Here is a 26,660-nt window from a genome sequence, read left to right on the forward strand (position 1 = left end):
CTTAACCGACTAAGCCACCCAGGCGCCCCTGGGTATCTTTCTTAAGTTGCAGTGAAATATGTATTACATGGTATTTATCAGTGTAACCATTTGTAAGTGATTAAATTCAAAACATCCCTGTTGCTGTGTAACCATCATTATTATCTACACCTGGAACTTTTTATCATCTCAAACTCAGTCCCCATCAGACGATAGCCCTCCCTTCCTCCCCCCAGCCCCTGGCGACCTCTACTCTATTTCCTGCCTCTATGAACTTGTCTGCTCTGAGTACTTCAGTTGAGAACCCTAGAGCATTTGTCTTTCTGGGTCTGGCTCATCTCCCTAAATGTTTCTAAAGTCCATCCGTGTCATGGCATCTATCAGAATTCCGTCGTTCTGTATATTCCACTAGGCCGGCTTTGGGAAGGGTCCAAGCGGCCCTGCTCGGCCACACGGGTCCCACTCAGCCCTGGGCCCTGCCCAGCCATCACTGTGGGGCGTGAGGCCAGGCCTCTGGGCCGCCTGCACCCGAGGACGTGGTGGACCCTTCCTTTTCCATCCGTCCTCTTTGACTCCGGGTTCACGAGCCACGGGTGCTCGGAGGGGTTTGCGGGGAAAACACGGGAGAAGCCAAGAGCGAGTTATTCCTTGGATTTTGTGAAACACCAAGACGCTGAGAAATATGGAGCAGAAAATCTGTTTGCTTTTGTATAACCAGTCGCACAGAGCGACCCTCTGTGTCTGTTGCCATGGGGACCGTGGGAAGGTGAACTGCTCAGTTCATCTCAGGGCCTGTGGGGCCGAGGACCGTTGGTCAGTGCCGGGGTGGTTAGTGAGAGGCAGGGCCCGTCTACCGGCCACACCTTCGCGCTGGGCACGTCTCTCCACTCAGGACACCTGGGGAGCCTCACCTTGCGTGGAAACGTGATTTGAGTCCTGGCACCCCCGTGGCTATCATGTGATCCTGAAGTCACTGAGCATTCATCTCAGAAGGAGCCAGGATTCCTTCTTTCTACAGGTGAGGAAACTGAGGCCCTGGGGAGCAGTGGGGCGGGAGGGTGGGGGTGTCAGGGCCCCTCATCGGGGAATTACTTATCATGGCTGTGGCCCGAAACTGGGTCTCCTGATTCCTCTGCTGCCCCCTCCCCCAGGGCCGGCAGACTGACAAGGGGGCAGTGGGTCTGGGGGAGAGCAGTCAGCCCCCCGTGCGACCAGACTGGTGCTCATTTCCACGCAACACTTGGGATCATCAATATTTGGGTCAGAGAGACCCTTTTCACCCTTAAGGGGCGTCTGGGTGGCTCGGTCGGTTATGCGTCCGACTCTTGGTTTCAGCTCAGGTCAGGATCTCGCGGTGTGTGGGTTGAACCCCGTATTGGGCTCTGTGCTGACAGTACAGGGCCTCCTTGGGATTCTCTCTCTCCCTCTCTCTCTGCCCCTGCTCCTGCTCTCTCTCTCTCTCTCTTTCTCAAAATAAATGAACGTAATCCTTTTTGCTCTTGAAATATTTAACTTACTGAGATGGTGATGGCTGATATTATGTTCTTCTTTTGAAAATAAAGTTTATTTTATGTGTGGGGCGGGGAGGGGCAGAGAGAGAGAGAAAGAATCCCAAGCAGGCTCCACATGGTCAGCACAGAGCCCAATGCAGGGCTCGATCCCACCAACCATGAGATCATGCCCCGAGCCAAAATCACGAGTCGGATGCTTAACCGACTGAGCCACCCAGGTGCCCCTGATTTTATTGAGAGGTGACACCTTTGGAAGGTGCTTAGGTCATGAAGGTGGGGCCCACAGGAATGGTCTTATGACCTTATAAAAGAGTTCCAGAAAGTTCCATAGCCCTTTCTGCCAAGTGAGGGCACAGCGAGAAGACAGTCGTTTATACATACACCAGACAGCAGACTCTCACCAGACACCAAATCTCTGGGCACCTTGACCTTGGACTTCCCAGGCTTCAGAACTATGAGAGATAAATAAATACATTTTTATTTACAAGTCACTTAGTTTTTGGTAGTGTGTTAGAGCAGCTCAAACGGGCTAAGACATGAGGCAACCCAGGGCTGGTGTGGTGATTGCACGAAGTCATCGAGTTCCTTCCGTCTTCTGTTTTGCTGCGCATCACCTCTAATCGCAAGGCAGCCTCACAGTCTCAACTGGCTGCTGGAGCTCCAGCCATTGTGTCCACCGTCAAAGGAGCAGAAAAGGAGAAAGAGAGGAAGAAGGGCTGAAGCGCCCCGGCCTTTTGTGTCCCCATATAGGTCAGTCATTGGTGAAGGGGTGTCTGGGTGAGGGGAGGGGGGGAGGGGCAGCCCACAGGCATTTCTGGGCGAGGTGACTCCCACGGGCAAGCCTTTTTGCACCAGGACTGTGCCCCAGGGCAGCCTCGCTCAGGCTGGGGGAGGCGGGGGTGAAGTACACTGGCCTGGTGAATGGAGGCTGGCAGAGGTGACCCCATGGCCTTGTGTTTTGCTTTTGGCCAGCTGACCCCCACAGCTGGCTCCGGGTACTCCGGCCCACAGCGTCGGTTTCCCTCTTGTTCTTCATGTATCCGTCTGTTCCAGCTTCCCCTGAAACCCTGCTCCCCTTCTCTGTCTTCCGTTTTCACCCAAGACTTGCCTGCCCCGTTCCGTTCCTCTGGAGTTTCTCCCTGGCCTCCTCGGATGCCATCTCTCACTGACCCTCGGGTCCCCTCCCCTTCCGGCTGGGCCACCCCGTCCCGCCCACCCGGGCCTGTCGAGAAGGGAGACGGGGTCCACCAGGACATCATCACCCTCGAATCCACCCTGCCAGGCGCTCAGGTGAGAAGTCCGGGGTCCCCAGGAGGGGCCGTGAGGGACCCGAAGGGGCCCTGGGCCAGCTTAAAGCAGAGCAGGGCCATCACCTCTCTGCTCTTGGATGCGACTTCGGGAGCTCTGTCCACTGCTCTCTGTGGCCGCCTGCAAAATAGCCCTCCGGGGGCAGGATCCCCCACCGTCTGTGCTGTCTGCAATTGCGCACTGGGTCAGAGGGAGACAGTTGGGAAGGGAAACAGCTGGGCTATTTACTAGAAGAAAGAGCTGCCAACCCCAGACAACAGCAGAGAGAGATGCCTCTTTGAATAAAACAGGCCGCAGCACACACTTCCTCCGGCGAGAAGGGCGCAGCGGGGGCCGTAATGACACCTGCGCTTTGCCCTGGGGTTTCTCTGTATTTGTCCTTTATCGAGAAGGGGTGTCGGTGCGGGGGCCCCGGCACAGCTGAACGGAGACATTCCCACCACGGGGTTCGTCAGCAGGTCCAGCTGGACGCTGGTGTTCTGCCCTTGAAAATAAAAGCCCGAGTTTTTCCTCGGGGATGCGGGGACGGCTAATCACTGACACGTAAACTTGCAGGGATTTCCAACTCTCAAGTGGTTCTTCCTTAAGGCCGTAGACGTTTGAAGATATTTAGGTATATATTACTTTTTTGGAAAACTTTTACAGAGAGAAATAGGGAAAGAGCAGCGGACAAGGGCAGAGAGAGAGGGAGAGGGAAAAATTCCAAGCAGGCTCCACGCTGTTATCTCAGAGCCCCACGCGGGGCTCGATCTCACAAACTGGGGGATCACGACCTGAGCCGAAGTCGGCTGCTTGACTGACTGAGCCACCCAGGTGCCAACACCCTGCTTTTTTTTAAATACGGATTTTGTTTGTTTGTTTGTTTTAGAGATGGGGGGAGAGGGGGGGAAGGAGAGAGAGAGAATCTTAAGCAGCCTCCATGCCCAACACGGAGCCCAGGGTGGGGGGGCTCAATCTCGGGACCCTGACATCATGACCTGAGCTGAAATCAAGAGTTGGACGCTCAACCAACTGAGCCACCCAGACACCCCCTTTTTTAAAGTAGGCCTCATGCCCCGTGTGGCGCCCGACAGTGGGGTTCAGTCTCACGACCTTGGGATCGTGACCGAAGCTGAGACCGAGAGCTGGACACTCAACTGACTGAGCCACCCAGGCACCCTAGATTTGTTTCTGTTGACCCGGATGGTTGGCCTCCAAGATATTCTGAAGTGGAAAACGCCAGCTGTAAACAAGATTATATGGTATTACCCACTTTAAAAGAAAAACAACATGCAGACTCAAAACCTACGTACGTGCATGAGTTAGTGTGACTGCAAATCAGGAAGGGAAAGCAGAGTCGAATGACATCTTCACCCCTAATATTATCTATCTACCTATCTGTCATCTATCAATCATCTAACTATCTACCTATTATCTATCTATCTATCTATCTATGTATCTATCATCTATCTATTCTCTATCAATCATCTACCTATCATCTATCATCTATCTATTATCTATCTATCATCTATTATCTATCAATCATCTATCTACCTATTATCTATCTATCTATCTATCTATCATCTATTCTCTATCAATCATCTATCTACCTACCTATCATCTATCATCTATCTATTATCTATCTATCTATCTATCTATCTATCTTCTATTATCTATCATCTATCTATCTATCGTCTATTCTCTATCAATCATCTATCTATCTACCCATTATCTATCTATCTATCTATCTATCTATCTATTATCTATCTATCATCTATTATCTGCCATCTATCTATCTATCGTCTATTCTTTATCAATCTATCTACCTATTATCTATCATCTATCATCTATCTATTTATCTATTATCTATCTATCTATGTATCTATCATCTATCTCCAAACCCCAAGTTCACACAGATACTTTCTAATGCAATTCAACCCCCTAGGGCTCGCTTTAGGTTTCCCTCTTTCCAAATTTGTAAACTCAACTTCTATGACAGAAGACCGGCCTCCCGTTATCCTTATGTGTTTACCTATTAGAGCAACGTGACCAATCTCTTCTCACTGGCACTGCCTCCTCCCCTAAGCAGATGCTCCCCTCTCCGATCCTGTGCCAGGAGATCGCCCGGCAGGTCCCCTCACCCTGCTGGACACCCTGCCCAGGCTGTACCCGCCATGGATGTGTTTCTCCATGTCCACCTTGCCTGGGCTCCAACCCATTCAGCTGGGCTGCCTCCTGGCCCTCCCTCCGTGGGGACGCCCCCTGCCCTCGCTTGGGTTCCGATATCTCATGCCACCCCCATTACGTGGACATCCCCTCACTCGGCTCTGGTTCCGACACTGGTACTGGGCCACCTCCTTGTCTGAAGACCTTCTTCACACTCTTGGGCTCCGACACCCAAGCGGGCTGCTTCCGCCAGGCCTCAGAGACCCCCTTTTCTCTGTGACCGGACCCTGACTTCTTACCCTGGGCCTGCAGTTCCTTCTGGCCCTCGCAGGGCCACCTGCCTGATAGCACCGCTTACGGGCTTTGGACTGAAATGTTCAGGAAGAACTGAGGTTGTTAGCTAATTCTTTACCTCAAACGCTCCCAGCTACTTCCTGTTTCCAAACCCATCCACCGGTAGCCGCTCAGCCCCCTTTTCATCATTCCCAACAACTCGAGGGATCTACAACAGTTGTTGTTGAGAGGCGGAAAGCGGAATTAAGATGCACAGCCGCTGACAAAGGGGAGACGACATTATCATTATTTGCTCACGGATGGAGACACACAAAATCCTCAAGAGAATCAGCTAAAAACTGCGCCGGTAAGGGAATTCATTAGAATGTCCGCATACAGAAAACCCACACGTATCACTAGCTTTCTTATAAACCAACAGAAACCATTAGAAGATCAAACAGGAAAAGGTTCCTTTTGCAACTGCCTTCACCCTTGGGGCTCCAGGGAGGCTGGGGGTCCAGAATGTTGGAGGGCCTGTCCTGGGCGGGGCCCGGCCGGGGACCCCCTTCGTAGGACCAGGGCACCCCAGCACGTGACACTCAATTTCACGACTTGTTTTCTTTTTCCGTCTGGGAAGCAAGTGGGAGGGCTGTCTGCTGTCATTAAGTGACAGGAAGCTTTGTGTGCCCCTTTCTAGAAGATAAATTACCCATTTCCAGAACGTGTACTACTTACAAAATCCCTCTGAGAAATCACTCTGCCCAGAATTTGCCTGGGTGTTTTTTAACGTTCTTACTAAAGAACAGAGAGAGAGGATGGCCCATGGAACCTGCTTCGAATGAGGACATTCTGCTCAGGAAGCTGTGTCCAGAAGGCGTCCCCGGCCACTCTCCGTGGGTGTGGGCAGACCGCCCACCCAGTCTGCCCCAGGAAGGCGACTCCTGTCCTGGATAGGCCTGACATGTAAAAAGGAGAAGCCTCGCCAGCGCAGGGGTTTGAAGCCATAGGTGGTCATTGTCTGAATGTTGTGTGACGTCACCTTGGGTCAAAAATCAGGCACCGACAAAGCCGCCCCTCTCTGAGACGAACAGCTGTACGGGGAGGGTCTCCGTGATCGACTAGGTGTTTCGTCGATTTCATTGCTTTCACTCGTCTCTGCCTTGCTTTAAGCAAAACAGGCCTGGCCCCGAGGGCCATCCCTGGTTTGGGAAAGAGTCTGTGGGATGTGTGGGCTGTACGGGCTTAGTGTCCCTTTTGGGGTTTGAGGAGAGACCCGGAGGGCCCAGCTGCCATCCCACCATGGCTTGGGTGACCAGGTAGACAGTGGTGGTCTCGGATAGGCATCCAGGAGCAGCAGGTGTGGGGGGCAGGTGGTGAGTTTGGGTCACGGTCAGTTGGGGCACCTCGATAAGGGAAGTGACTGCAGGGAGGGCCCGTGGATCCCGTAGGGCCTCTGTGAGCTGTATTGCTCGGGACCCTGTTTGTTACGTGGCTCACACAGGCCCCCACTCTAATAGGGTGGTTCTTTGGGGATCGGAGTCAACTCAGGCCCCATGTCCCGTCATCCTCAACATGTCTGCTGGCTCTCCCTTCCCAGCCTACAGCCACCCGAGTGAGGAGCTGCAGGTCCCCACGGGGAAGGACTCGGGGCACCATCGAGGCAAAAATCTGCCTGGGGACCTTCCCCGAGGGCACTGGCCGCTTATTTAGTAGGTCTGGGATCTGAACATTTGGTTTGGGTCCGGGGAACAGAGCAAGGGGCCATAATTTTTAAAATTAGGGTGGCCGCCCTCAGCCCCTGGCTTCCCTCATTCTCGTGTTTTATTGGACGTGAATGTTCAGCAGTGCCCTGTTGGCGGCCTGTCGATCTCGCCCCTGTGGGCACCCAGCTCTGCTAACCGTCCCCTCAGCTCCTTGCTGGGAGAAACGCCTGCAGACACACTCGGTGCCGGTTCAGGGCCAAGGCCCCTTCAGGGATGTCATCAGGGCCCATGAATGGGTCGGGGGGAGGCACGGATATCCCCTCTGAGGGGAAGGTAAACTGTGTACTGTCTTTTACCACAAAGAAGGAAGCCAGGGGCCTTGCTGGTCATGGGAATTGCGGTCTCCTGGCTTCTGGTGGTCCAGTCACCCCCGGGTCCCTATGACTCTGGACCCTAACATCCCCTGGCAAGGGCCCTTGTGTGTCTCAAGACAATCCTGTGTCTCCAGATAGCGTCCCCGTCCATGAACTCTTGCTTGCCAGTCTTAACATTCCCCCCCCACTTCGAATCCAGTCTAAGGAGTAACTCTCCCACCCCCGAGGGGTTGCCTGACTGCCTGTTTTCTTGCAGCAGCCCTCGCACCTCTGGGGTTAGTTTGGGAACCCGGAGAAGCAGACACCGGCTCACGGTGAAAGACAGAAGGAGTCTGGCCCGTGGGAGAAGAAAGGGCGGAATGTGGAGCGGCCAGGCCAGCTGGGGAACCCCGTGCAGGCATTTCGGGGGGTGGAGGGTGGCGAGGTGGCCATCAGGGAGTCCTTGAACCACGTGACCTATCGGAGGCGACCCACCTCCCAGGAAGGGGGTCTGCCTCCGAGTCCCTGCCCCTCCGTCCTGATCCGAGAGTGCATCTGCGCAGGCGCGAGCTATGTTCCCTGCGAACGATCTGAAACGTACAACCTCGTGGCAGCCGCTCGCGCGCTGAACAAGCTGCTTAATAGCCCTGACTTGCTAGAACCAGAATGATTGTCCCTCCGCTTCCTCTCTCTGTTTCAGTCGCATGCCTGCAGCCAGAATTTGCTTTTTTTTTTTTTTTTTTTTTTTTTTTTAGCTCATTTTGAGAGAGAGCGAGCACTGGGGAGGGGCAGAGAGAGCGGGAGAGAGACAGAGACAATGCCAAGTGGGCTCTGAGCTGCCAGCACAGACTCAGACGCAGGGCCCGAACTCATGAAGCTGAGATCGTGACCTGTGCGGAGAGTCGGATGCGCACACACCTGAGCCGCCCAGGCGCCCCCGGAATTTGCTCTTCTGTGAATGTCACAGCTGACGCAAGCCAGAGGCTCCTGGCCAGCCCCCCCCGGTTAACGTGCGTCCTTTTGTCTTCTGAAACAGGCAGCCCCGATGTGCCCTGTCCTGCTTCCAACTTAAACTTTCAAGACAGATGAGTAGCAAAATAAAAACAAAATAATCCTAAAGAAAACAGAAAGAAGGAGTGAATAAAGATAAAAGCAGAAATAAAATGAACCAGAAAACACATAAGAATGGCAATTAAATCCAAAAGCTGAGTTGGGGGGTAAAGAATGAAATAAAAAGGATAAACCATTAGCTAACCTAATCTCTAAAAAGAAGGGAAGCATAAATATACAAAATAAGAAACGATAATGGAACAAAATAATTTTTTTTTAAATGTTTATTTTTGAGAGAGAGAGAGAGTGAGAGCAAGGGAGGGGCAGAAAGAGAGGGAAATACAGAATCTGAAGCAGGCTCCGGGCTCTGAGCGGTCAGCACAGAGCCTGACAAGGGCTCGTACTCATGAACCATGAGATCATGACCTGAGCCGAAGTCGGATGCTTAACTGACTGAGCCATCCAGGCGCCCCAAGTAAAACAAAATGATTCTGCTGAAAATTATTAGATGGAACCACATGTCGATGGTTCAACCTACTATTTGTTCAACTCTCTGCAAATACATGTGAGCACCTGGATGGAATTAGCAATGTTCTATGAAAATACACACGACTGGGGTGCCTGGGTGGCGCAGTCGGTTAAGCGTCCGACTTCAGCCAGGTCACGATCTCGCGGTCCGTGAGTGCGAGCCCCGCGTCGGGCTCTGGGCTGATGGCTCGGAGCCTGGAGCCTGTTTCCGATTCTGTGTCTCCCTCTCTCTCTGCCCCTCCCCCGTTCATGCTCTGTCTCTCTCTGTCCCAAAAATAAATAAACGTTGAAAATACACACGACTGAGAATGACCCCAGAGGAGCTAGAAAACCTAAAACCTAAAACATATCAATTAACGTGGCATGAAAAAAAAAAGTCAAAGAACTACCTCCAAAACAAATAATACAAGGTCCAGATGACTTCACAAGACAATGCTACAAAATTTTTAAAGAACATAAAATCCAAATGCTGTTTAAACTCAACATATAAGAAAATAAAACTGTACATTGAGAGTGGTTGACAGAACTCTCAGTGTAAGAATTTAGGACTCTCGTCATCTGGGCTTGTGCCTGCTCCCACCTCACCTCCGCTCTTTGTTATTGTGAGGAAATCCAAGTCAATATCCCATGGTATGGATTTTGCTGATTACATCTCCATGGTGTCATTTGACATGTTCCCCTGTCCACTGTTTTTCTTGTAAATTGGTAGTTAGATCTAAAGATTTCATCGGTCTTAGGTTTAATTTGGGGGGGAATCCTACTTCATAGATGAGCTATGTCTTTCCATCGGGAGGCACATAGTATCTGGCAGTCTCTTTTTGTGACGTCAACAACCTTCGATGATTATTGCTGACAGCTATTAATTCCTCAGAGGTTGCTAAGTGGTAATATTCTAACTCTACCATTTCTTCTTAAGCTGGCTTCCTTCAGTAGAAAGAATAGTCCCCTCATCAACTCTTCGGCTATCCCAAGGTACATTTCATATGGGAACAGTAGGATAAATGCTTGACTCTGTCTCTTAATCTGCGAGTTTTCCAAACAGAGTTGGTTTCTTAGTATTCCCCAAAGGTGACCAATGAGGAATTTTACGTTTTGCTTTTCCTATCATTATGAACTCACTATTTTAGACATATTTGGTATGTTTTGATCTTTTGAGATGACTAACCTTGCTAATGCTCAAATTATCCAATTTTGGGCTGTGGGATTCTCTTTACTCGTCAATTCATTCACCATGACTCTAGTAATCTTTGATAACTCCTTGCCTCTGGTGTGAATATGTTCTGGGCTCTCCATCACACTGCCTGTCCCAGGCCTGGAATCAGTTATTCCTCCAAGGAGGCCTGGCTTCCTTTTAGTGAGAAATGGTATTGGGGCGCCTGGGTGGCTCAGTTGGTTGAGCGTCTGACTCTTGACCTCAGCTCAGATCGTGATCCCAGGTCGTGGGACTGAGCCCCATGTCAGGTTCTGCACTGAACATGAAACCTGATTGGGATTCTCTCTCTCCCTCTCTCTGCCCCTTTCCCCTGCTCATGCACTCTCTCTCTCTCAAAATAAAAATAAATAAACAGATAAATAAAAAGAAATGGTGTTAGTGACCACAACTGGGAGCTGGGGGGGCATCTTATTTCTGGATTAGTCATTGTTTTCATGTTTGTTAGTGGCCCTCACTAGCAAATTACAGACTTACGCAGTTTTTGTTAGGCTTGTTGACTTTACACTACACTTCCTTCTCCCACTCCAAAAATTCCAGTTTCAGTGAGTTGAACCTAATGCTTATTTTTTTATGCCACAAATGCACACGCAATAGTTTCAGAGTAATGCTACAAAACTATGACCAATAATATGAATAGCAAAAATCAGTTTAAGCCCTCTTCGGCGGGGGTGTTTGTTTTGTTCCGAGGCTATATCCCCTTGGTGGGTAAAATCAAGATGCTATGCTTTAAAGTCACTTGGAATAGTGTTCTCTGTGGGGATGGGTCACATGCAGAGACATGGCGAGGGTCATCTGTTTTATCTTGCCCTTATTTTAAGGGATTGCTTTGTAAAGTGTATTATTGTTTCAAAATATGTGAAATATTTACATCAAATCTATAAAACACGCATATTCAGGGAAGACTGACACCTAAACCTGTTCTCTCTATCCTTCCTATTCCTTCTCTCCTCCGATAAATAACAATTTTTAAAGCTCACTTGTTTTTTGCTTGCTTGTTTGTTTTTCCAAATGAACTTCATAATCCACTTGTTCAGCTCCAGCAAACAAACAAACCAAAACTCTGATGATATTTTTATTGGACTGCATTTCCACCTCTAACTTAATTTCGGGAGAACTGACATGTTTATGATGTTGAGTTTCCTTGTCAGAACAAAGGATGTCTTTCTATTTGTTCGCATTCTTTTGTCGTCTCAAGAGGGCTTTCTAGTTTTGTTTCCCATGTAGGTTTTGGATGTTCTGGAAGACACAGAAACACGCTGCTCAAATGTCTCTCCAGCGAGGAGCAGGCGGTTAGCTGATCGTCTCCAGCAGGTACTTTTTCCAGGACAAGATGCTGCCCCCAATTCCAATGCGTGTGCGGGTTTTCTCCCAGCACCGAGCAATTCTCTCACGCCAGCGGGTTGTCCTACAATTCAACTCAGTTCTGACACTCCCTACCTGGAGATAGTGTCAGACTCCAGAGGTTAAGGACTCAGTCCCACCAGACTGCACTCCCCACCGGCCACTGCCCCTACTTGTATAGGTAGCAAGTCTGGGTTGTCATATGGGCATCTGATCAACAGATCAGGTGGGAGTTTCTACAGATGGGAGTCTCCCATGACTTTCTCTTGGGTTGGATTAATTTGTTCGATTAATTAGCAGAACTCAGAGAAACATTGTACTTACTGGATTACTGGTTTATTATAAAAGGATGTAACTCAGGAACGGACAGAGGGACGAGGGGCACCAAGCTCAGGGCATGGGAAAGGGGTGCAAAGCTTCCATGCCTTCTCTAGGGTGCCACTCTCCCCAAATCTCCATGTGTTCCCCAACCCAGAAGCTCTTTGAACCCCATCCTTTTGGGGATTTTGTAGAGTTTTCCTTTCACAGCCGTGATTGGTTAAATCATTGGCTGTCAATTCCTCTGATAATCACATTTGCAATATTCCTCTCCTGTCCCTGGAGGTCAGGCAGTGGGCTTGAAGCCTCCAACCTTCCAATCCCATGGATTGGAACGGGCCTGGCAACCAGCCAGATCCCTCAGTGGGGCCAAAAGTCACCTCATTAACATTGCAAAAGACACTTTGTGGCTCTCGTCACTTAGGAAATTTTTAGGGTTTCCCCGGAGCTCTGCCAGAAATAGGAAGACGACCAAATATATATTTCTTATTATACATCACAAAATATCCAAGTCCACCTCTTGTGCTGGTTATGTTATTTCAAGGGGGCCCTGGCCATCGGCTGAGTCAGGCCACTCTAATAGCCTGGCTACTCTTCTGACCAACACGGGACGATGCTAACTCCGGATCTCCTGCTGGGCTGGTGGGGACTCTCACAGATGAGGGGTCTGAGGGCTCTTCCTTTCCCACACAGCCTCCTTCACTTTCAACTTTCTGCACTCTGACTCCGTCTTGGCAGCTGCTTCCCAGAGAACACAAACTGTGACAAAGACTGTAGACTTGAATGAATGAATGCTTTAGATATGAATGAAGTATGTTTTAAAGTGGTTGCTGTTCTTACGTATGAAAGCTATCAATTTTTCTATATTCATTTTGTACCTTGCTACTTGACTGAATTGTCTTGTTTGTAACAGTATTTCCATTGCTGTTTGGGGGTTTTCCACTGATAAAATCGCATCATTGTGGATAGTGAGAATTTTACCTTTTTTTTTTTTCCTAATTCTTATGCCTCTTCTTGTTTTTTTCTTGCCTAATTGCATTGGCTAATACTCCAATACAGTGCTAACACTGTCTTGTCTTGTTCCTTGACAAATCCTTGACTTGTTCCTCACTTTAGTGAAAATCTTCAAGTGTTTTCCATTTAATGCAATGTTGGATCATATATATATATTACATATAATATATCATATATATATAATACATAATACGTTATATATATATATATATTATATATGTGAAATCATGTTAAGAAGATATCTTTTTTTAAATGTTTATTTTTGAAGGAGAGAGGGGCAGAGCATGAGCAGGGGAGGGGCAGAGAGACAGGGAGACACAGAATCCAAAGCAGGCTCCAGGCTCTGAGCTGTCAACACAGAGCCTGTGACATGGGGCTCGAACTCACGTACCGCGAGATCATGACCTGAGCCGAAGTCGGATGTTTAACTGACTGAGCCTCCCAGGCACCCAAGGAGATATCTTTTAATTCTTATTTTATTGGGTTTTCTACATGAACGAGTTTTGGATTACAAATGTTTTGTAAAAAGCTGTTAGATTCTCTCTGTTAATTTTCTAGTTAAGGGTGTTGCATTGACGTTCACTAGTGAGATGGGGCTGTGCTTTTCGGAGTAGACTCATCAGGTGTATGGCTTAGTTCTTTCCTGGTTAGGTTAGCTGATGATTTGTCTTTTTTTTTTTTTGAGGGTTTTCACCTTCAGAGCCAGATTTTTTATTATTACTTCCACTGTTTTTCTTTTTTCTTAACTCCTTAAATTGCTTTATCCTTATTTTTTCTTCTGTTTTTTTTTTTTCTTTTAGCTTATTCTGTCATCCAGAGTAGTACTCTACTTACGTGACATTAATACAATACATTTTCCCTGGATAATTGCTTTTGCATATCCCATCGGTACTGATATGTTTCCAGTCCATTTTATTTTCAAGAAGCTGGGTAAATTCATCTTGTAGGTTCTGTTTGCCCTACAAGATGTTTGCCCATCTTGTAGGTTCTGTTTGTTTAATAGTGTGTATCTTAATTCCAGGTAGAAGAGATTTTTTTGTTTATTGTATTGCTGACATCACAACTTTTGTCGTATTATCATCGGAGGATGTTGCTTGTACAATTTCCATTCTTTGAAGTTTACTAAGATTTTCTTTGTGGCCTGACATACGGTGAATTTTCTGAAAGTTCTTTGTATCACACTATTATTTAACATTGTTAAAGAGCTGATGCCAATTAGATGAGAAAGAGAAATGAGGCAAACACAGTAGAAAGGAAGAGGTAAAATAATCATTATTGTCACATGTTATCACTGAAAAACCCAAAAGAACCCCCCCAAAATCTGTGTAAACAAAGGTAAGGCAGAAATGTGGTTGTGTAAAAAAGTGTATACAAATCACTACCCTTCAAATATAGGTATGCATTATATTAAATATATTATATATTAATTACGAATATGATATAATCATATACATATATGTTTAGAAGCATAGTGTAGGACTAGTTATACAGTTTGTAAACATTGTGTATAAAGCCATATAGCTACCCAGAGAGGTTTATCCAAGCAAAGAGCTTGTGTTTATGGGAAAAAAGGGGGAGCCCCAAAGACATCTTCAGGCTTCGCGCTAAACTTTACTCCTCGCGACCCTTCCGATCGCTCCACAGAAATATCAGAGCGGCCAAGAAACCGGCGCATCTAGGAGGAAAAGAGGTCTGAGAAAACGGTCAGGGTCACGGTCACATGAAAGAAGAATGGAGAGGGGTGCTTTGTGCTTGGAGTGCAGAGCAACGGGCCTTCAGGGAGGGAGGAGAGAGGGCGATAAGGAGACAGGAAGAAAGATGGGCGAGTCCCCAGTTCCTTCTGCCAGAGAGAAGAGGCTATTTGGGGGATGGATGGCAACAATCCCTAAAAGCAGATTTCATCTCTCAAGGGACCTTTGAACAAACAGGATCCGTGCACCAGTGTTTCTGAAAACAACTGTAGGAAACAAGCCGATGCCGTTACGACTGCAAAATTACTGGCAAGAAATACCCTTTGGGGACTGTTCTGAGGGCAGAGCTTTCATGGGGGAGCCGCGTTTGAAAAAGTGAAACCTCGTGCGTTTGCTCTTGAAGCTCTAAAAACTTTCTCGTGTTCTTGCATTAAACGGCGTTGTCAGGGGACTGAGAGCTTTTCCCTTCACTAATGGCCCATTATGGCCTCAGAGACCGACGTCTTTAGAAACGCCATGGTTCCCTTGGCCAGCCCTGATTTCATCGTGGCGGGAGCCACCGGAACTTCCAAGTGCGGCTGCCAGGCTTTTTTCTTAAATGTGGAGAATGCACAGCGACCGGGAATTATCCTGACAAACTGACGTCTCCAAAGAGAAAGCTGGGCCATAAACCTTTTTGCTAACGCAGTGCGGACTGAGCGATTTCTCCAGGCTGCCGTTGGCTGGTGCTTCCGCGGAAGGCCGCTGGGCTTGGAGCCAGAAGTCTTTAGTTAAGCCCTAGATTCACCATGAACTCGGCTTGTGATCTTGAGAACCACTCAGCCTTCCCCTAGCTCCGTTTTCTCCTCTGTTGGAGAGGAGAATGAAGTCTTCCTATCTCCCAGGGATGGCCGGGAAGGTTCAAAAGAAGATCACGCGTGCAACCAAATGGTACAGGGCCTGGCATGTGATGAGGGTCTGCGGAATTGAAACCCGGGCCCCTTGCTAGTTTGGGGCAGTGACCGCCGCACAACGTCCCCTGGGATCGCCCGGGAAGCTAGAAAACCAAAACGAAACAAAACCCAAACTCGCAAAATCCTGGCCGACCCGGGTCCCTGTGCCTGCCCCAGACCGATTTTTTGTGGTTCTGTGTCGTCTCTATATGTCGGGCACTCGGGAGCCCCTGGTCCAGAGTGTTGCAAGTTACAAAAATGTGACCACCAGACGCGTCTCCCGGCGGGCACAGCGCGCGATGCCTGCATTCAGCAAGCGGCAGTTTCTATGGCGCCGCAAGAAATCTTCCATCGAAGTTATTGTGGCAGACTGAATTCCCTCAGAATCAAATGTCATCACAAAAACTGAAACCTCAGTGTTACCGCGAGGCAAATTTCAAACAGAAACAATTGATATCAAACCCCAAGCTGTTGGAACTCAGGCTACTTTGTCAATGCTGTCAGAAGTTCTCGAGAGAATGTTCTGGAGGGTGGGGGCTGGTCTCCCCTGGGGAAGGCCACCTGGCTACTCCAGGAGGTAAAGGTTACCTCAGCCAATCCCCCGAAGTCTGGAGGGCAACCCGCACCAACAACCCTCCCAGGGGCCCATCATACCGAGCATCACGCAAGGGGACTTGTCGCAGACCTGCCCCTAAGGCTTGTAGGGCGGGCCGGGGACACAAGAGGACGCCCGTGGCCCGTCCGTCTAGTATGAGGTGATAGAGGAAGCAGAACCCCTTCTCCTGCCTTGACACGAGTGCCTGGAAGGCAAGGATTGCTTTTAGACTTCCTGGGTGAATCGGGGTTTCGTGTGGAAAGGCGGCCGTACGATGACCTCCAGCCCCAGCCCAACGCCAAGGTCTGCCCGTCTCTTCTCTCCCCATGCCCGGGAGTCAGGAGCCTCAGCTGCCTCCAGCCTCTCCAACGGCCACTGCCTGGCTCGTCCTTGGCCCCAGGAGCCTGTGTGCCCACCAGCCTGTGTCCCCTTCGGGAGGGTGACCCAAAGCACACTGGGGGGTCATTTGAGTGGGAGTTCCCAGAAGCCTGGGCACCTGGAGCAACATCTGGATCGGGAGGGGCATGGGCTCCAGGTGGGCGCATCTCCTTGGCCTTGACCCACGGGGAGGGGTAGCTGGGGAAGGTCAGAGCGGCACCCCGAAAGCGTGGGGCCCAGGGCAGTGTCCGTGGCGAAGCTGGCTTTATCAGAGTTGTAGTGCAATGAGGGGTCATGTGGGGCAAAGAGGACTCGCCGAGTGTCCCAGCACATGGTCGATGGCAGTGGGTGCGGGCACTGAGGACATGTTCCCGGAGACTAAGAAGCAGGATGGGCTGAATTATCTGAGCAAGGAAGGGAGTGGCGACGTGGGGGGTACTTTAGACAGAGGGAGATCTTAGGCAAAGGAACGGACCTAAGAGACAAGGTACGATGTCCAGGAGTCATGTGTGAGTCTTGGGGACGAGAGTGGGGGTGGGATGGGGGCTTAGGGGAGGGTGGGAGGGTGTTCATCGGGAAATTAAAGGCAACCCTTTATAAACAGGGGGAGGGGTGGGAGCATCCTTGGGTAAGGCATCTTCACACACAAAAGGTGCTCGGGGCGTCTGGGTGACTCCGAGTTGAGTGTCCGACTCTTGATTTCAGCTCAGGTCACCATCTCACAGTTCGTGGGTTCGAGCCCTGCAGTGGGGCTCTGCACTGACAGAGGCTCCGCTCGGGATTCTCTCCCTCTCTCCCTCTCTCTCTGCCCCTCCCCTGCTTGTACTCTCTCTCTCTCAAAGTAAATAAACTTTTAAAAAGTACTCTCATAAAATGGACTGTGGTCACCGTATTTGCGAATTCCATGAAACATCATCTGCTGAAGCCCAGATACTAAAACCATCCAATGCTTTTAAGTTAAAGATATCACATTAACTTTATTTGTTAGTGTTTTTAAAGCTACAGAATAACGAAAAACTCTGTTCCTGTACTAATTTTGTTTTTAAGAGCTGCATTTATTAGATGTTTTTATAGCACTGAGAGTTTTCATAGGCTTTGCAAGCTGCAATATTGTTCCAAATAAACAAATTCAAGTCTTGCCCTAGGATATTACAGACAAACAACACAGAAATCTGTCTTGTTCTCTTTTTCATTTAGATGATCCGACAGGCTTTTAGGACTGCTTGTTGATGGTATGAATCTGAACAGTGGAGGCCCCCAGAGGGGAGGAAAATGTGAGTTTTGAATAGGACTTTTCTACTAAACAAATGAAATGGAATGGAAATCCATTGTAATAAACTCCACAGGGCATGCCTGTTTCTCGGTGCAGCAAAAGTCCTTTGTAATGACTGTGCAGCTGGCATTCAAAGCCCTTGCCTACAGTGACTAAAAATGAAACGGTACAAGGAGAAAAAAAAGAAGTGCCTGGAACCCAGTAGGGGGAAGTGGGCAGTTAGCTTGTCATTCAAAATCTCTCTCTCCCTCATCATGGCCGGTCCTGTCTAGATGCCACCATGGCATTAGAGGAAGGTGCAGTCCTGTCACTGAGGTCTCCTTCTTTTCTGTGACTGGCTTTGACCCAGGTATGAGAAACAAGTCTGGCCGAAGGGAACCTCTTCTAGCCCTTGTGAGATTTGGGTGTGATGCCCAGACAGCTGCAGCCATTTTGCAACCATGAAGACCATGAAGCCTTCCTCGACACCCTCGCCTCGGGAGAGCGAGGCGCTTGTCTAGTTATTGGATTAATGTCTGAGTCTGTCAGGCTGGATGGTCAGATCCCTGCGGGCAGGGACCCCATCTGGGTGTTCTGCACTGGGCAGTTGAGACATAGTGTGGTGCCTGCCACATAAGGGGAATTCAGTAAACTTTTTTTTTTTTTTTTTGGTTTAGTTTATTTATTTATTTATGTCGAGAGAGACAGAGAAGGCAGCACGAGCAGGGGAGGGCAGAGAGAGAAGGAGAGAGAGTGCACGGCCTGATGCGGGGCTCAAACTCGTGAACCATGAGATCGTGACCTGAGCACAAACCAAGAGTCAGATGCTCAACTGACTGAGCCACCCAGGCGCCCCCAAAACTTTTTTTTTTTTTTTTAATAAACGAAGTTGTTGAAGAGGCTCTGTTGTAATCTGATCAACCACCAGGCCACGAGCGGGTTTGCGTTATGCGAACCTCTTTTGACAGGGATTTCGAGGGTCGAGGGAGCCTACCCCGTGCTACAAATATGTCAGAAGACTTGAATGTTCTTTTGTGGTCCCAGGCAGAGATCCCGATCCGAAGTGTTAAGGATTTGTATATTTCAAATTCAAATGTCTTTGATCTTTACTTGGTGTTTTGACCTAAAAAAGAAAGAAAGAAAGATAGAAAGAAAGAAAGAGCACTGCACAAATTGTCAGGCTTTTGTTTGTTGGAGAGATGGTGGGTGTTCAAGCCTTGGGAACCAGCCTGTGCATTCTCTGCGTGGGGAAGAGCATGTCAGTCGGCTTTGTTCTCAGTGGGTAGATTGTTCTAGAACCCGAGGAGGAGACAGACAGGTATTCTACAAGATTAGTCACCGGAGAACTGTCTCTGTCACGTGATTTCTTCCTGTAATTGTTGAGAGGAATTTTCTCTGTGTGAAAGAATGAGCGAAATGAGACATTCATTTTATTTCATTGAAAGAAAGCAGTTAGAGCTTCCTGGCTAAAGTAGTTATTGTTAAACTGTAAATTTAGATGGGGGGGGGGAATTAGGATGTATTCTTTTTTTTTAAAATGTTTTTATTTATTTTGGAGACAGAGAGAGACACAGCATGAGCAGGGGAGGGGCAGAGAGAGAGGGAGACACAGAATCGGAAGCAGGCTCCAGGCTCTGAGCCATCAGCAGAGAGCCCGACAAGGGGCTCGAACCCACGGACCGTGAGATCATGACCTGAGCCAAAGTCAGACGCTTAACCGACTGAGCCCCCCGGGCGCCCCAGGATGTATTCTTGATTAAACTGTAGCAATTGGCAGGCTTCCTGGCCCAAAGCTTACAATGACAGCCACCCTGTCCCCCTTATGCAACAAGGACCATGTACTTGTATGTTTGCGCTTTTCTGCGTATGTTTCTTTCCTCCTTTCAAAGGACTAGATCATTTCAGCCTTACGACAACCCCGTGAAGGATGAAGATCTATTTTACAGACGAGGAAACGGAGGTAGACCATTCTGTGTTTTGTTTAAAATCTCACACCCACTAAGCACAGCAGGGCCTAGAACGTAGGACTAGCCTTTTCCTACTGTTAGAGCCATTTTCGTTGGAAACCAGGGTGAGCCAGATGAGACAGGAGGGAGGAGGACTGAAGGATGGACCAAACCCACCGTGGTAGCTTAGTCTCCGGACACGTGGCTCAGTTCAGGAGAACATGTGGCTCACAGGAGGCTGGGGCCCGGGGAGGGGGCACCTTAGAACGGTTGGCCCCGTCCTTGCTGGAAGAGGACGACAACATCTATATCTGAACACAGCTCAGAGGAGGAGGCAGCGTTAATACGGACACAAAGGTGTTTGAAACTCATCCAGCGAGAGTCAAAACCCTGCCTTAAGTGTGTTTCGATGTGTTCGCTAACTCAACTTTTGACAAATATTGTCTCCTAAAAGCGTTGCGTGCTGTCTGGGTGGGTTTTTGGATGTATAATTCATATGCCTCCTTTCATTTGGCAAGCTGATTTTCTATATATTCACGATGCCTTGGCAGATGCCATACGACTGAGCCCTGTAGTTAATCTGTGTAGCCCCACATGTTGTAAATATTGCATTGCTGGGATGAAATCGGCTTGTTCATTTCTTTTTTTTCTTTTTTTTTTCCAACGTTTATTTATTTTTGGGACAGAGAGAGACAGAGCATGAACGGGGGAGGGGCAGAGAGAGAGGGAGACACAGAATCGGAAACAGGCTCCAGGCTCTGAGCCATCAGCCCAGAGCCCGACGCGGGGCTCGAGCTCACGGACCGCGAGATCGTGACCTGGCTGAAGTCGGACGCTTAACCCACTGCGCCACCCAGGCGCCCCATGCTTGTTCATTTCTTAAGTGTTTTCTTAACGTGGTATTGGATGTTTCCGGCTAATAGTTTATTTAGCATTTTTGCATTGATACTCACGAGTGATATGGGTTCGTAGTGATCTTATATTCCTCCGGTCTTTATCAGGCACAGGTACCAATGTTACACTTGATTCATGAAAGGAATTCGGGAATCTTTCCTCATTTCTAATGCTCTGGGGAAAAATCTGTATATATGTTCACTGTCAGAAAAATTCGAAGGCAGAGAATGCCCATTCTTCCAAATAAGTTACGAGAGAAAAAATCCACCGAACCCAATAACACAATTTCTCATGTTCTTGCCCTATCTTCACCCAACCTCAGGCTTTGTAGAAAGTGAAGTCCAAGGGCGCCTGGGTAGCTCAGTTGGTTAAGCTTCCTACTTTGGCTCAGGTCATGATCTCACAGCTTGTGGGTTCGAGCCCCGCGTCGGGCTCTGTGCTGACAGGTCAGAGCCTGGAGCCTGCCTCGGATTCTGCGTCTCCCTCTCTCTCCGCCCTTCCCCTGCTTGCACTCTGTCACTCTCTCTCTCTCTCTCTGTCTCAAGAATATATAACCATTTAAAAAAAAGAAAGTGAAGTCAAACCAGGAAAAACAGAAGCAGGAGAGAAGAGTGGTGCTGGTGAGGAGCCTGAAGCTGGTCCACAGCCATCGTCACAAAGACAAAATGGACCCTAAATATGAAAACATGAAGAGTGTATTTGGATAGATCAGGACACAGACTCCAGGAAGGGACTTAAAACGACATGTAGTTCGAAGGAGCTGTCTTTAAAAACGCCAGCTTCTAGGGGTGCCTGGGTGGCTCAGTTAAGTGTCCGAGTTCGGCTCGGGTCCCGATCTCGCGGTTCGTGAGTTCGAGCCCCGCGTCGGGCTCTCTGCTCTCAGCACCGAGCCCGCTTCGGATCCTCTGTCCCCGCTCTCTCTGCCCCTCCTCCCCCCCAAAACGCATAAAACATTAAATAAATAATAAAAGCCAGCTTCAGAGGCTAGAAAGGCAAATAGGGAGGGAGAGAGGAAGGAGTCTTTTAAAAACTGGGTGCTGGAGGGGGGCAGGAACAAGAGGAGAACGTTTGGGGTCCTGCAAGAAAAATGAGCCACACGTGGGAGAACATGCAAACACTGCCCTTGCTGCCGAACGAACCAAACAAAAACATCCACTCGAGCCTCTGGACTTTCCCACTGACAGGACAGAGTGAAGTTCAGCCGGGAGTCCAGCAAAACACCGACGCCACGGGCACCGATACGAAAAAGATCGATGGGTCCACCCAGTGTTAGCAGCGCCCCAGACCAGAGGACAGTTCAAACAGAATTAAATATACTCAAAGATGCATTTGAGGATAAAACCACGGTGAATCAGAAGTTCAAAAACTAAGAAGAAAGATGTAAACAACAACAACTAGGAAGAGATCAAGAAAAGGGCGACTGAGTTCAGGAAAAAAATTGGAGAGGGGCGCCTGGGTGGCTCAGTCGGTTGAGCACCAGACTTCAGCTCAGGTCACGATCTCGCGGTTCGTGAGTTCGAGCCCCGGGTCGGGCTCTGTGCTGACAGCTGGGAGCCTGGAGCCTGTTTCTGATTCCGTGTCTCCCTCCCTCTCTCTCTGCTCCTCCCCCACTCATGCTCTGTCTCTCTCTGTCTCAGAAATAAATAAACATTAAACAATTTTTTTTTTTTAAAAAGACGGAAACAACTAAGATTAGAGAGTAAGTTGTGGGAAGGACAGTCAAGGAAGGAATTACATCCATGTTACTGGAATCCCCAAGGAAAGAAATAAAATGAGACAGACAGAGCTAATATTCAAAATGATAATCCAAGAAAAAATTTAAAAACATTTTTTTGGTTTATTTTTGAGAGAGAGACAGAGTGTGAGTGGGGGAGGGGCAGAGAGAGAGGGAGACACAGAATCTGAAGCAGGATCCAGGCTCCGAGCTGTCGACACAGAGCCCGACCTAGGGCTCCAACTCACAAACCGTGAGATCGTGACCCGAGCCGAGGTCGGATGCTCAACCGACTGAGCCACCCAGGCGCCCCTGTAAGACAGTTTTCAAAACGGACAAGAACTTGGAGAACGCTGCACCCTAATGCTTTCCGGCAGAATCTACTAGAGAATGAGCTTCACTAAGCAAGAGATGACTGAGGAGGCCTCTGCACAAGGAGTGAGGTGGGCATTTTAGGACCGTGGAGGAAGATGGACGGCTGAAACCGAGGTGAGGTCGGGGCGGGAAGAGCGTGGGTTGGGCAGTAGAATGCATCTAAGCCAAGCCCAGGGGTTACCTTCCCATCACTTGAAAAGACACTCCTTTGAAATATTAATAATAATAGTAATAGTGAATGACGTATATTTTACGTACTTTATAGAAATTATCTCGCTGAACTTAATGTATGTTGCTTACTTGTCACAATTTCATTCTTACGACAACCCTGTGAGGTTCTCTTACTCCTGTTCACAGACCAGGAAACTGAAACGTGAGAGGGTTTGCACAAGGGGGTGAGGTTCCCCTAATGCAGTGGCATATCGGGAATCTGGATCGGGTCTGCCTTTCTCCAAGCCTGTACTGTCCCCCACAGTGATTGTCCTCAAAGAGCAGGATACGAAGCTGTTATCAGTAATGCATACCTTCGTGTGAGTGAGTTTGTCAATATTAGCAATTCACATCTCTTTAGCACTTTGCCATTGGCAAAGCACTTTGACGTATACCGTGCTGCTGGGTGGTCATAACAACCCTACAAAGTAGGTAATATAATCTCCACTTTACAAAAGAGGAAACTGAAGTCCAGATACTTGTGGGATGATAGCTCGCAAGTGAGGGATGGAATAGTGATTTGGACTGAGGTCTTTTGGTTGTCGAGCCATGGTTTTTCCATCACCACGAGCGGAGTCTCCTCGACAGCCGAGAACAGGGCATTGAGAGGACAAGCGCAGGGGGAGACACGCAATTTCTAAGTAAGTAGAAAAAAAACGTTCAAGAGGAAAACAAAAACTGAATGTAACTTTACCCCAACACTGAAAAAAAAAAAAAATCAACATTGTTGAAGATTAAGCAAGTACGGATTGGGACTGTGCTTCCTGTCTGAATGGGACCAGTTCTCGAAAACCCAAACTAGGGGCGCCTGGGTGGCGCAGTCGGTTAAGCGTCCGACTTCAGCCAGGTCACGATCTCGCGGTCCGGGAGTTCGAGCCCCGCGTCGGGCTCTGGGCTGATGGCTCAGAGCCTGGAGCCTGTTTCCGATTCTGTGTCTCCCTCTCTCTCTGCCCCTCCCCCGTTCATGCTCTGTCTCTCTCTGTCCCAAAAATGAATAAATGTTGAAAAAAAAAAATTAAAAAAAAAAAAGAAAACCCAAACTGTATTTGTCTTGAATTGTCTGAACTTGGCTCCTGTCCTTTCGCCATGGAACATTCTTCCTTTTCACCTGACCTGTCAAGACACACCTTATCCTTATCCTTCAAGACCGAACTCAAACATCGTCCTCATCATTCTTTCAGCAAGAAGGGAATCGTTCCTCTAAATTTCTGAGCACTTTTTTTTTTAAGCCAAAACGCATTTATTTTTATTATACCTTTTTTAGTTGAAGTTCACCGCATGTATAGAACCTTAAAATAGAATTTATAAAAGTTGTTAGAGAAGGGGTGCCTGGGTGGCTCAGTCGGTTGAGAGTCTGATTCCTGATTTGGGCTCAGGTCGTGATCTCAGGGTCAGAGGATCGAGCCTACATCAGGCTCCACACTAAGCATGGAACCTGCTGGAACTTCTCTCTCTCTCTCCCTCTGCCCTCCCCCCACCCCAGTTGTTCATTCTCTAAAAAACAAATGTTGTTAGACAGATGGAGACAACTACAAATTCTGCACATCACATCACAGCCTCTTAGATATATACTACATTTGATGGGTGTCCCCATGCACTCTTTATAAATGCTATTTTTTAAACTTGAAGTTTTGATTTTGAGATGATGATACATTTATAAGTTATTCTAAGAAACAACACAGCGAGATCCCACGTTTTCTTTACCCGTTTTCCTCTAATGGGTGCATCTTTCAGAACTGAGTTCAATAGCACCGCCATTGACATAGACCTGTGCCTCTGATTCAGATACCTCGGTTTCACACGTACTCGATTCTGTGCATGTTTAGTTCTGTGCAACCTTATCACATGCGAAGGTCCGCATCTCTGACACCATAGTCAAGATACAGCATGGTTCCAACACTACAACGATCCCTCCTGTCACGGTCATATAATGACGCCCCCCTCCCTCCTCCCTGCACCCCGACCCCAACCCCTGGCAACAACTAATCTGCTTTCCTTTCTAGAATTTCGTCATTTCAAGAATGTTGCCAAATGGAGCCTTACGGTATATAACCTTTTGAGATTGGCTTTTTCATCCAAGCACTTCCTAGATCCGCAGTCGTTATGTTTGGATATGGCTTCTATCACTCGGTCAAGTTCTTTAAACATCCCATGCCTCGGTTTCTTCACCTGTAAAATGGGGATAATAATTTCTATCTCACAGGGTTGCTGTCTGTAGATGTTGGGGAGACGCCATCAGAGAGAGAGGGATGCTGGGACCATCCCCTCGTAGAGACAGGGGTACTGTGGACACACTCTCAGAGAGAGGGATGCTGGGAACATCTTCAGAGAGAGGGATGCTGGGGACACACCCTCAGAGAGAGCTGCTCGCCCTCAGAGAACCAGGACCTGTGACTACCTGTCGACGGAAGCCTGATTCCGAAGTTTAAGTGCAGAAAGGGACCATCCTGAGGCGTTGTAGCATTAGACGGCACTGACAGCAAATGTTGTTAATTATCTGATCAACATAGGTATGATGGATTTTCAATCTTATTTAAAGTTTATACTGTCTCCAGAAAGCTGGGTAATATGCTTTGTTATTCCATGTAAATCTCTAATGTGTCTACACAGCTGTCTGCGTGTCTGCTCATTATGTGGGGGGAGAAATCTTTTGGCACTTTTCATGCTTTTCCCCAAAGAACACCTCTAACCAAGCAAAAGCAATCTGATTCCCCAGCTGGAATGATGTAAGTGGAATTAAATATTTTTAAATGATGTCTTGATAGTTGTTGAAATTCCTGAGCCTCTGCTGTGACTTGACAGCTTGGTAATTGCTAATTTGCTTTTATGCTAATTGAACCGGATCCTACTTGACGGGTTTCAAGTTAAGCTCTGGGACTCGTGATTGAGTCAGGGGGCTTCTCCCACATCCTCCCACCGCCCCCGGGGCCCCGGGTGTCCCAGACAAGCAGCAGAAGGCGGGGCTGTGTGCCTGGCGCCACTGTCCCCCCCCAGCACCTGCGGCGGGCACCTTACACAAGCAAGACGCTCGGTGGTGGGTGCGATTCCATGAGTAAGGCCTGTAAAAGGGGGTGTGACTTTCAAAGAGGAGGTGAGTGGCCCTTCGCCCCACAGACACTCCTTCACAGTTGTCACAGACAACCAATTTAATGGGGAGAGCAAAGGTTTTTAGAGCAAGACACCTTTGGGTTCAAAGAATTTCTCTGCTGTTTACCAGCTGAGTGACTTTGGGAAAACCACTTAACCTCCCTGGGCATGTTTCCTCATCTGCAAAATGCAATTAATGTATCTACCTTAGGGTGTTGGGTATATTGAAAGAATATATATATATATATATATTTAATGTTTGTTTATTCATTTTGAGAGAGAGAGCAGGCAAGCAGGGCTGAGGGGCAGAGAGAGAGAGAGAGAGAGAATCCCGGCATAGAGACCATGCGGGGCTCGATCTCACGAACCCATGAGATCATGACCCGAGCTGAAATCAAGAGTCGGCCGCTTAACCCCCTGGGCCACCCAGGCGCCCCAAATTAATATATTTAAATACCTGCGGGAGTGAACTTCTGGCAGGTGGTATTCAAGGGACACAGGCTTCAGTTTTCTTTCTCCTTTGAAACACCTGTGATGCTGTTTTGTTACATTCGTTCCCTTTCCCCAAACACAGTGAACACTCATTTAGCGAAGGCTGACTTTGCAGTCAGCGCGGAGAGAGGAGCAAACGCAGCCTCCACCTGCAAAGGTCTACCGGGCAAGGGAGGTGGGGCTGTGACCCGGAGGCACTTCCTGGCCAGGGAGAGTCAGGTGCAGAGTTCTTGTGGAGCCCTGGGCACCCGGACGGCACCCAGGAGGCCGTCAGGAGGCTTGAGTCGCGCCCATTTCTACCCTCACCTTCTGTTACTCTTTCTCCGGAAACAAATCCTCTCCTTGGTCTCGTTACCCG

General features: G+C 48.5%; 1 long non-coding RNA gene across 2 annotated transcripts; it reads left to right on the forward strand.

Annotated features, from left to right (window-relative positions):
• The first annotated feature begins 316 nt into the window (after positions 1-316).
• Positions 317-25,477, forward strand: LOC123581585. 2 transcript variants are annotated; one of them, XR_006703840.1, is made up of 4 exons: positions 317-997; positions 2,118-2,240; positions 2,593-2,780; positions 24,927-25,477. It is a non-coding gene; the product is annotated as an uncharacterized LOC123581585 (long non-coding RNA). The 2 variants fall into 2 exon arrangements; XR_006703839.1 differs by lacking the exon at positions 317-997 and having other exon boundaries at positions 1,833-2,240.
• The last annotated feature ends 1,183 nt before the right edge of the window (positions 25,478-26,660 follow it).

Source organism: Leopardus geoffroyi, chromosome A3 (genome assembly GCF_018350155.1).
Source record: "Leopardus geoffroyi isolate Oge1 chromosome A3, O.geoffroyi_Oge1_pat1.0, whole genome shotgun sequence".
NCBI classification, from domain to species: Eukaryota; Metazoa; Chordata; class Mammalia; order Carnivora; family Felidae; genus Leopardus; species Leopardus geoffroyi.